Genomic DNA, 12,239 nt, shown 5'->3' with positions numbered 1-12,239 from the left:
ATTGTGTATTGATCATTTGATTTTTTTTTTTTTTTTTTCAACTGCATAAAACACAAATGCACAAGTAGCAAAAATAAAAAGAGTCAATCAGGGTTAACCCTACCTTGGCATAAATTAGGGCTAAACTGGGCCAATCTGGTCCAACCCAACCCAATTAGGATCAATTCAGGCCGGATTGAATTGGCATGAACCCCACATGATTGAATATGAATTGAGTTTTGGGGACCTATGGTTGACCCTACTTCACCCCTTCATAATGGTAGAGTGGACATAACTTTATTGGGTTGGCCCAGTTTCGCCCCTAAATTTTATTGTACATGATGGAGTGGACATTACTTTATAATCACCCCGTTCCCACTTAACAAGAAGTGTTGGAAGTTTTTCATTTTAGTGAAAGTTGTGAACCAATCTTCAAAGGGTAATATTATCTCGGTGCTAATGATAACATTGCAACCTAATGATCATGAGTTTGAGTTAGAAAACAATCTCTCTTCAAAGCGAGGGATTATTGCATACATTATGCCCCCAAACCCCCACAATGATGAAAACCTCGTACATTGTGTATGCCTTTTTTTTTTTTTGGTGATTTACATCAACCTCCCCTGTCATTTGCCGAAATTATATAATCCCCCCTGAAAATCCTGAAAATCAAAAAATTACATTTAAACCTACAAAGTTGACACCGTTAAAGAAGTGTTTGTTTTGAATTTTCATTGAAAAAATTACCCCTAACCCTTTTAAAGACACTCTCTTCTCTTATATACCCAAAACTCTCACCAACCCTTACAAGCCCAAGGAGGACGACGTTGGAGAGGAGTTGTCCGACGAAGGTAGGCGGTAGTCCCACGATGAGATCCGACGGAGACCGGCGGAGAGGTCATTGTCGACACGTGGAATTATCCGATCCAATGGCGAGCGATGAAAAGAGGATATAGATCTCAATCGTTACGGATTTTGGGTCAAAACCGCCATTCTGCTCCCTTTCATTCTTCGTCTCTGTTCAACAAGAGAGACCAAGTGGTGCTAGGTCTGATTTCTTCCTCCTCTCTCTTCTTTCTCTTGTCTCTTCATCTCTGTTCATCGGCTCAGATTCAAGCTATTTCTTCCTCTCCTTCCAACAATTTCGTCTTTCATGGGACCAAGAGAAATGGTAAATTTCTTGTTCCGCTTTCATCCTTTTATTTTTCTTGCTTTTTTCTGCTGCATTTCATGATCTCATTTGTGAAAGCCTGTGATTTTTTTCCCCACACCATTGGACGATTTGTTATTATTTAAAGTCCGAATTTTGTGGTCAAGTTCGTGGATTATGTTAGATTTTTATCTCCATCTGTTCTGAAAATTAGTCTTATTGAACTTATGAGGAAGAGGAAGAAGAGAACCTTCTCCATCCGCTTGGGGAGGCTATCTTCACATTAATAGGTATTAGTTATGCCAAATCCTCCCTGCCCTTGATAGCATTACTACTTTGGCATTTGTTATGATGCTTTCATCACTCAATTTGCAGAGGAAGAAGAGAGAAGAAGATGGCAAAGAGGGTTTCAAAGACGGTCCTCTCTTTAGCGGCTAGTCTCTCTCGCTGAGGAAGAAGAGAGAAGAAGAGAGAGAAGAGAAGGAGGAAGAAATCAAACCTAGCACCATCGGAGGGGAGAACCTTCGTCAGAGAGGTGTTCATTGCTCGCGGCTTGCAGACAAAAAAAACAAGTAACATAGAAAATGGAAGATGCGTTTGTTGGGATAAAGTTATATGAGGGCTTTTTGGGTTTTTCAAATTGTTTCAATGAAACTAACGGCTTAACCCAAATAAGATGCTAACAGTGTCAACTTTGTAGGTTTAAATATAATTTTTTTATTTTTAGGGGGTATTATGCAATTTCAGCAAACGATAGGAGAGGTTGATGTGGAAAAACCTTTTTTTTTTTCCTTTTTTTAAAGGAATTATCACTCCCCACCCGTCTACTGGTACAAATATCATGATCCCCCTAGGCTTTTTGAAAACTATCACCCTCCTCCCCTTAATCTAAAAGATTCTATCAACCATCCACCTGCCCCTACATGATCTACATGGGTTTATGATCTCAACACTCTTTTGAGGAATCCCTAATCTAATTCGATCGTAATTAAGTTGGGACCCCAACACCTCAGGTACATAACTTTCCTAAGCGACTCTTCCGACTGCTTCAATTTCTCGTCACCAAAATATAAGCTATGCTTACCGAACTCATCTCTGTTTGTTAAGATAAAGGTCAGGGTCAATCAGGGCGGTGAAGTGTACACTAAATTCTCATTCTTAAGAGAGGAGAAGACATGTGGGTTTCCGTTAAAACACTTTTGCTGTTTCAAGCTTTTCCATTCCTCTGCAACTCTCCCTTTAGCCCTTTTTCATCTTCAGCCTCTGCCTCTGTCAATCTACCCTTCTCGTCTGCTCTTTTATTCTTTTTTCTTTCTTCTCTAGCTATGAACACGACCTCGCAACAGTTCTGCGGCAGCAGCAATGATAACTCATGGAATTGGCTCAATAATCATTCTTCTACCTCCTCTTTCCCTTCTTCAATGGGGGTTTTTAGCTGATATGGGTTCTCTATCCTAAGTGCTTTATTCTAATGGAGAAGAAGGGTTGGAGGAAGCAGAGAGAAGAAGAAGATGAGGGGGATTATGGTGGTTGATGGTGACGGAAGAAGAAATAAGAAAAAGGGTTGGAGTGGTCAGAGATGCAACTTGGAGTGGTCAGAGATGCGTCGCCAGCGAGTTGCAAGTCAACACCAAAGAGTGCTCGAACTAAGAAGATGAGTGTGCTTCGATTTAGTTCTATTATCCTGAAGGACAATCCAGAAATCTCACATCATAGAGTAGTTTAGGGATTATAAAAAATAAGGTAAGGCTGATGTCATCATTTATCGGCCCTTTCTCATGGACAACGACTGGTTGATAGAATTTTTCCGGGGGGAGGGGAGTGATATTTTACCAAAAACTTAGGGAAAACATGATATTTCGACTAAGTACAGGGAGGGGAGTGATAATTCTTCTTTTTTTACTTTCTGTTTTTTTTTATCCCCTTAATTGACCACAGGTGGAGAAAAGCTGGGACTTTCTTTTGTTTTTAAACACCATAAGAACCTGAAATTTAGATCCGTTTAAATTCACATCAAATAGTAGGTTGGCTAATTGAACCCAACCTTATGAAATAGAACAATAAATTATCTTTACACACAAAAAATCAACCCCTCGTACAATTTATCCTTTTTCTGGCCAACCCACTCCCCCAACCCAGAAAAAAAACCCTATGGAAGGCCAATATAGAATACAAAACATATAAAAAAGAAGAACAAGCCTATCAGCCGCCCAAACAAAAAAAAAAGAAAAAAAAGAAGAAGCCAAGAAAAAGAAAATGAGAAATGTCAGCTCGTAGGAGTAGCAATCAAGCTGGTAATACTGTACATGCAATTCTTGACAGAACGTAGTAAGGGATCTCTTGGAATGCACCCTCCCTATTCATCCAAGTGTTGACTGATAATTTAGTTGACTCTCTGTTTTCCAAAGTTTGAATTCCTTGTTTACCTGAAACATTAAGATATTGATCAATTAAAAGCTAGCACAAATTCGCCCACATACTGATGTCTTGATCAAGAGAAGATGCATGCAACTGAAATTCTGGCATATTCAAGATAATGAACTATAGAACAATGAAAAAAGAAATGAGGATCAAATATGCTAAGATTTTCAAAATTCTACTTTGAATACATAACCCCGCGGGGGGGAAGGAATCAGACAGTTTATGTGATCATTAGCCTCATATTGCATGCTAAAGAAATTCGTCTCGCATTATTGGTTCTATAAAAGCATTTACAAACCATTGGAGAATTGGTCATTCATTTTTATTGACCTGTATATGGAGTTCATCTGTTTCATCAATGTACTCTTGTAGATGTGCTCTGATATAATGGGTTGCAACCCAGTATGGCCCACTTTACAGGATCCCAGGAGGGGTGGGCTGCAGTCCTAACCTTCAATGCCACCCTTGGACAAGCCCACATCTTCACACTAGCCCAAGCAAAAAAATTCCTTGTCCATTTTGACAAGACCTGAAATGCCAGTTATAATACTAAATGTCACCACAACTCCAACACTCCCCCTCAAGTTGGAGCATATATATCAAAGGCTCTAGCTTGGAACAACAAGAACCAATATAAACAGTAGAACCAGTTTTGGATACATATTACACACATAGACACCCGTGACCACAGGGAAAACTTCCTTCCGATTGCACCACCAACACAAACATACCATGATACCAATCATCAGCAACAATAGAGAAAAATCTTTTTGTCGAATAAATCCAGACAGCAGCAAACAAAATAAGCAACAGAGAATGCCAACCACAAAGCCAGAATATCATAGCAACAACAACAACAACATCATAACTCTTTCTCAAGGAAGTCAAGCAGTAATCCTCACAAAGAAGACAGATAGAAGAGCAGCATAGGTTGTTGCAAACCAAGTATAAAAGTGCAACAACGACTGCTGCAACCACAAATACAACATAAGGGTGCTGCGAACCAAATAAAAACATAAGGTCATTGCAAACCACAAATACAACATGAGATTGCTGCGAACCACAATAAATGTCTTCATAAGAATACACATTGCTGATGACAAGCAAATGATACGAACGAGCAAATGGCACAAACCAGCTTCAAATAAGAAAATGACATGAGTAGATAACAACCTTCAAATAATGCTAACACATAACAATCTCCAATCTCTCCACTACACGTGGACAGACAACGTAGGGGGGACAACAAAAAAGAATAACTCATCATCATAGTGCAGAAGAAACCAGCATCAACAGCACATGAAACACATAACGAAAAGTAGCCAGGGCAAATAATAAGATCCCGATCAGTTGGATTTAACTAAATCTGAACAAATAAAAATATCATCCAATAATTGCAACACAGTAGATGTAACGCACCCACAAGATGAAACACAACAACAGCAGATCTTGGACAAATGTGCTTTCAATACAAAGAATATGCCCTCAAAATATGATCCTCATCCAATGGTTGGATATGGTTCTGTAGAAAGTCCTTAAAAAAGAAAAACTTGTTACTAAAAATAGATCTTGTTACAAAAAAAATAGGAACAGTAAGAACAGCCAATCTGAACATCCGATCAAAGTGAAACTTTAGTCAAGTGCAAACATAAGAATGATGAACAAGCTCCCAAAAAATCAGCTGAATCCGAAAGCTAGAACAGAAATAAGGAACCGGAATACAAGACAATAAATATCATAAGACGGTTGAATATCAAAATATGGACCTGTTTCAGAAAATGATGACTCTAGATTCTAAAAAATTAGGAATCCAGATATCTCCAAATCTGCAAATCAGAAGTTGACCAAATTCTGGTCGTGTGCTACACCCAAGACACAGATTAACTGCCCAAAAGTATAGCCTGATCTGAAGGCCAGATTCTCTGTGAGGGAAGAGTCCAAAACATAGCACAATAACACCTAAACAGGGTATCCACTAGGTGCTGGAAATCTTGGATAAAACTGAAGCTGAAAATCCCTTATATTCAGCAGTAGAATCCTTTCAACATTCTTCACCAAATCTGACGATAGAATAATAGAACAACTGCACTTGACCAATTGTGGTTTTTAAGTCTGAAATTATTGGAGTTGAAAAAAAATAATGCCACAACCATATGCAATCTTCAATATCTCCAATAAGTTAATCTGTTGGCCTCCAAATTAGGGTCGAGTGGCCCTCCAAATGTATTCAATCAAACCCCAAATTATCTCAGAAATTATTTGAGATTCAAAGTGAACAGTTAGGGTTCTGACAATCTTGGACAGAACAGGGCAAGGGTATGTCAGGTAGAGAAAAAATGGTATCAAACTGAGGTTCATCGGTTGGAATTGATGCTTTTGATGGCAGGGACTGATAGACCAAGTTTAGGAGCAATCATAGTTGAAAATATGAAATTATGAAGAAGTAGGTAGATAGGATGAACCTGGGTTTAGAATCCCCCCCCCAGCGGTGGGGGAGGGTAACAAGATCACGAGTAAATCCCAAAACAGAACTTAGGTCAACAGTCAAAACAGTAAAAATATTGAACCTGCAATCCAAAATTGAGATATTTTTTTTGTATCGGCAGACCAGCCGATTTAATCTGGCTGAAGCCTTGGTCAAAGGTCACTTGCAGGAGGGTCTTCAATGCTGCAAATTATGCAAGGAATCTGCTGGCTAGATTCCTCCCAATGGTAGATGATATCAATCTCAGCTATATAGGCCCTAAAACAGGGCTGCCGTGAACTTCACCTTGGAGGGATCTTGCTTTGTTTTAAATCTCAGCATTAACAGCATGTAACCAGCAATAATAACAGGTGATGATCCTACCCAAACTCAAAATATATCAGATGTCAACAAGCTTGAATAAGAACTGATGGAACAGCACTTACTTGAAGAAGAAACACAGAGTATAGAAAGGAAGAATGTGAGTTTTGGCTTCCCACCAGCAGTCTTCAATCAGAAGCACACTAACCCTAAGGATCCTTCCCCCTCTTTTAACTAAGTCTCGCAGCAAATTTAAATCTCACAGAATAAAGAAAAGGCTCAAGCCAAAATCTCATTAATCAAATTCATATACAAGGCTGGACCCCTAACAAACTTATATAGGAGACTAAAACAGAATAATACACTAAAAAGGAATGATCTAAACAATCCTTAACTAATAAGGTCACATAAACTAACTAGGAAACTAAAAATAATTAAGGAACTGACTCAAAACAGGATTGGGCTTGTAGAATCTTAATCTAACTAAAACACTTAATAACAATTAAAAAAAAAAATAAACTTATTTAACTAATCCAGTATGCATACCTTCTCACTCATATTATATGCACTTAAAGTAACCCATTACAATGAAAACACATAAATAACCCAACCCCAAGCTTATTTCAATTAAAATAAGCTTATTTAAGTGAATTATCTGCATCATTATTGGACTGAAATTGAAGGGAAAACAGGGTATCCGTGGGAGCAGTTCAATAGGCCAATAAAAAAACTTGTTAATGGCTGGGGGGAAAATAAAAAGCAGCAGCAGAAATTTCCAAGCTAAAAAAATAAAATCTTTACAGAAAAAAAAAAAAAAAAAAAACCCCTGATTTTCAAGTTTGTCTTCTTCATGGCTCTGATACCATCTTACAAAATCAGAAAATACAACCAGGATTTATGAAGAAGACAAAGAGAAGCAAACAAAGTGAGAGATGAGAAGGGAAAGAACTTACAGTTTGCCTTGTCTGACCAATCATGAGCAGTAACTAGCATTAAAATAACCTTAATCTATTACCAATACTCTTATCACTTAACAACACCACCACACTTTCACCACACTTTCTAAACACAATGAATCATAAATATAAGACTAAACAATACCACGAATTATGTCATCACTAACACTGAAAAATCACCACACTACCTAATGTCACCACTACTTCAACATCGAACATAGTTAAACCGAAATATGGCCCATTTTGGTGAAAAAACCGAAACTTTGAAGACCCCTCAATTCATATTCCATTTCATTCAACAAGTGTCAGAACTGAAATATGCCGTTGAAATTCAAAGTAATGTCCAAACTAATTAGAGAGACACTGGAGCCTCCTTAGGCAAGCGTTCCGAAATTTTTATGACCAGAAAATCCACCTTGGAATAACCTAGCATCACCATTAGAAAAAGACATCCATAATGCATTCCAAAATCCCACAACCATCTTATACAAGCAAATCATAAGATACACCTCATAAATCTTCCAGTCTAATGGTTTTGCCATGAGTTCATAACACAGTAATAGACATGAGTTTCGACCCAATCACTCATATTCTTTAGAGATTGCAACAGGTTTGATGCTGGTATTAGTCAACCTGAAAGAAAATTAACTGATAGTAACCACAAGCTATCCCCGTCTTCTGTTATGGGTCATGATAGGTGACAAGGTAGATCACTGAAATTTTTTAAGAGAAAATTAGAAGGATGGGGGATGAAAATTACAGGTCATAAAAATTCATGAGTGGTTGCAACACAAGACCTAAAGGGCACTACTGTTTAGAAACTAACTCAGCCTGATAGTTGACAAAGTCAACACAGATAAATAGAAGTGAGGTCCGTTTAACTCACCCCATTGTCATGCAACTATAGCGTAAAAAGAGGAACAACTTGTTCCAAGTAAAATGGAAATTATTGAATGGCACTCGCTTGATATGGGAATGCTTTTGAAGGTTGTCAAGTAGCAGCCAAAAATATTGGGCCCCACATGGCCACACATATCAATTCCAATATGTTTCAGAATTCATCTTAGGGCACAATAATGGATATTATTTGGGTTGTAAGAGTAAAACTATATTTCATAGATACAAAGATGACACAGAATTATTGAGTTATTTCACACATAAAACAGAGTAAACAGATGTTTTCTAAATTAGTGCCTGATGCAGATCCGGGGTTTCAATAACCTAGTTTGGATGGCTTATGGGCCCAACCAGATAATACACAACTCAAGTAGATAAGTGTGGCAATTTTGTAAATTAATGAAGGCACTCTAACAAGGGAAAGTTACAATTCAAGGGTAACAGTAAATTTTTTTGGAAAGGGCAAACAAGGAATGGGAAATAATTCAATGGCAAGATGCAAATAACAAGAGAGGGATGGGAATTTTGGAAAGTTGAAACAAAATTAAACAAAGAGATAAGGAATCGTAGAGAGGAAGGTTGTTTTCTTCCTTATGACTCAACAGAAACAACAACGACAACAACCAGTTCATGCTTCAAGAGAGATCTCTGTCATCTGGTCACTGATTCAACTGAAACTTTGGGCAAATACTAGCAACAACCCAAATCCCTCTTGAATGCAACCAACAAATGCAAGGATCAGCAACTAAGAGATTAATGAAAAAAATCCTGAAATCAGGTCTGGCGGTGGTTCTGAAACAACCTGGTTTGCAGGTTTCAATTCATACAGACCGTAATATTCCACTACCAACAATCAACTGCAGAATCACTCCAAGGATAAGTATCAAGGAACCAAAGTTCAGCTGGGAGAGACAAAGCACAAAGGAAATCAACCCAATACTGTGGAGCTGATTCTACCACCCAGAAGCAGAGTAATAAATGTAAATTAAAGTCAACTCAAAAATAACAGAAGAGCAAGAAGGTTAGACTGAGTACTGAGACAAGGAACAGCATCAGAAAGGGAGAGAGAGAATATCAGAAACGAGAGACAGAGAGAGAGGAGAGGTCACACAACCTGGTTTGTACCATTCTGGTAGCATAACCCATTAAAAATATTTTCATTCCAAATTTGTATCTTATGTTGGTTACAAGCTACTATTTAAAAAAGAAACAAGCCTTATCCCAACTTAATGGAGTCGGCCACATGGATCCAAGAAAAGATAAGGAAAAGGAAAATAAAAGGAAACAAAATACTAAGAACATTAACAAAGTTGGGCACAGCTAAAGGGGGTCCGCTACTTGGATCCAAGCCCTCCAATACTTTGTATTTGCGGCCATACTTGGGACAAGGCCCAATTTGCGCATATATTTCCTCACTACCTCTCCTATGGTCATTTTTTGCCTCCCTCTAGCTCTTTTGGATCCTTTTATCTGGATCATGTCACTCCTTACTGGTGCATCAAATGGCCTCCTTTGAACATGGCCATACCATCTTAAATGACTTTCTCGAAGCTTATTATGAATTGGGGCAACTCCCAAATTTGCTCTAATAAGTTCCTTCTTTACCTTATCCCTTCTAGTTTTCCCACACATCCATCTTAACATTCTCATTTCCACTACACAGTTTATCAATATGCCGCTTATTAACTGCCCAACGTTCTGCCTTGTACATCATAGCTGGTCGTGTGACTGTCCGATAGAATTTTCCTTTAAGTTTTACCAGGACTCGTCGGTCACACAAAACTCCAGATGCACCCCTCCACTTTGTCCATCCCACTTTAATTCTATATGATACATCATCCTCTATATCTCCTTTATTGCGTATAGATCTCAAATACCCAAAATAGTCACTTTGCGTCCACTCTCTTGCTTCAATAGCTAACGCGTAATTACCCATCACAGTGTGACTAAAGTTACACCTCAAATACTCCATTTTTTGTTCCACTTATCTTAAAGCCTCTTGATTCTAGGGCAGATCTCCATAGCTCCAGTTTAGCATTGAGACCTAATTTTGTGTCATCCAATAAAATAATATCATCTGCAAAACATGGAACCTCACCTTTAATGTTTTTAGTCAACTCATCCATAACAAGCTCAAATAAAATACTCTTAATTGTATTCTGAAACTGAAATTAAACTTTGACTCTAGCTTAGACCCATGAAGTGAAATAAAATCCTAAATTAACTATACCACTAATTAGCCTATTAAAACTAAAACAAAATATTACAAGATAATTCCAAAAATCTAAATAACAAAATAAATTAAAATATCCTACTAGACCCAAGAACTAATTGGACCCAGTTCATCTTGATCTAGAATGTCAAAAGGGTCAAGCTGGTTTAGCCATAAATCTGCATCAACTCCCTGAATGTTGAAAAAAAGTTGTTTTATAAAACGATAGAATCAACACAACTTGATCGCATCCATGAACAACTTTGATGGCGATGATCCAGACCCGTATCCAATGATTAACCGTCATGATCTCCTAATGGTCGTTACCGATCGACATCCCTCTAATTGGAATATGATCATAGAGTTTCATAACTGAAATCAAACCGCCGATCCATTCTTAGACTGCAATCTTGATTAGACCATTCAGTTCCTCTTCATCATCATTTTCGTTGCCCACCACTGATCCATCATCTAAAGCTTCTATCATGCTTAACACTGTCACATCAAAAGTTGGTACTATTGGTAAGCTCCCGAAAACCCAAGAAGATCCCAAATATCCAAGTAGAGATCCAATAATCCATCTTCAAATTTCTTCGTAAACCTCTCCAGAATAGTAAATTATCAAGGTCGATCGTCAGCGAAAATAGAGCATTTCAGCTCTGACACCAATTGATGTGGATTCGGAGTTCCTACAACCTGGTTCGGATCACTTATAGGCCCACCTAGATAATACACAACTCAAGTAGTCAAGTGGATAGCAATTTTGTAAATTAATGAAAGCACTCTAACAAGGAAAAGTTGCAATTTGTGGATACTAGTAAAGTTGTTTGACAAGGGCAAACTAGGAATGAAAAATAATTTGATGGCAAGATCTAAATAACAAGAGAGGGATTGGTATTTTGGACAATTGAAATAAAAATAAAACAAAGAGATAAGGAATTGTAGAGAAGAGGGTTTCTTCTTCCTTACGACTCAACAGAACTAGCAAAGACAACAACCAGTTCATGCTTCAATAGAGAGATCTCTCTCATGTGGTCATAGATTCAACTGAAACCTTGGGAAAATATTAGCAATACATATCCCTTATAAATGCAAGCAACAAATGCAAGGATCATTAACTAAAGTTTCATGGAAAAAAAAAATCTTGAAATCAGGTCTGGCAGTGGTTTTGAAACAACCTGGTTTGCAGGTTTTGATACATACAGACCATGTATATCCCGCTACCAAAACTCAACTGCAGAATCACTCCAGGGAAAAGTATCAAGGAACCAAAGTTCAGGTCGGTGAGATAAAGCACGAAGGAGATCAACCCAATAAAGTGGAGCTGATTCTACCGCCCAATAACAGAGTAATAAACATAAATTAAAGTAAAATGAAATAACTAAAGAGGAAGAAGGTTAGAGAGAGTATCTGAGACAAGGAAGAGTATCAAAAAAGGAGAGAGAGAGAGAGAGAGAGATCACTGGTTTGTAACATTCTGGTAACATAAACGATTAAAAAAAAATCATTCCAAATCTGTATCTTACATTGGTTACAAGCTACTATTTAAAGAAGAAAATAAAAGACTCTTAATTGTAATCTGAAACTGAAATTAAACTTTGACTCTAACATGGACTCATGAAGTGAAATATAATCCTAAATTAACTCTACCACTAATCAGCCTATGAAAACCAAAACAGAAAATTACAAGATAAATCCAAAAATCTAAATAACTAGATAAGTTAAAATATCCTACTGGACCCAAGAACCAAATGGACCCGGTTCATCTGGGTCTAAAATGCTAGAAGGGTAAGGCCGGTTCAGCCATGAATCTGCATCCCTCCCCCCGCCCCCCGCCCC

The 12,239-nt window shown here is 37.8% G+C and overlaps 1 protein-coding gene across 1 annotated transcript in view; it reads right to left on the bottom strand.

Moving 5' to 3' along the window:
- Window positions 1–3,136: 3,136 nt before the first annotated feature.
- The window catches only part of LOC122089314 (myosin-binding protein 1-like), a 17,354-nt gene continuing 8,251 nt past the window's right edge, over window positions 3,137–12,239 (bottom strand). The window contains exon 7 of the mRNA XM_042658945.1: window positions 3,137–3,555. The gene's annotated coding sequence lies outside the window, so the exon portion shown is untranslated. The remainder of the gene's footprint in view (window positions 3,556–12,239) is intronic.

The sequence above is a fragment of the Macadamia integrifolia genome, chromosome 9 (genome assembly GCF_013358625.1).
Source record: "Macadamia integrifolia cultivar HAES 741 chromosome 9, SCU_Mint_v3, whole genome shotgun sequence".
Lineage (NCBI taxonomy): Eukaryota > Viridiplantae > Streptophyta > Magnoliopsida > Proteales > Proteaceae > Macadamia > Macadamia integrifolia.
Note: the sequence above shows the minus strand (reverse complement) of the source record. Positions and strands in the feature narration are given on the sequence as shown.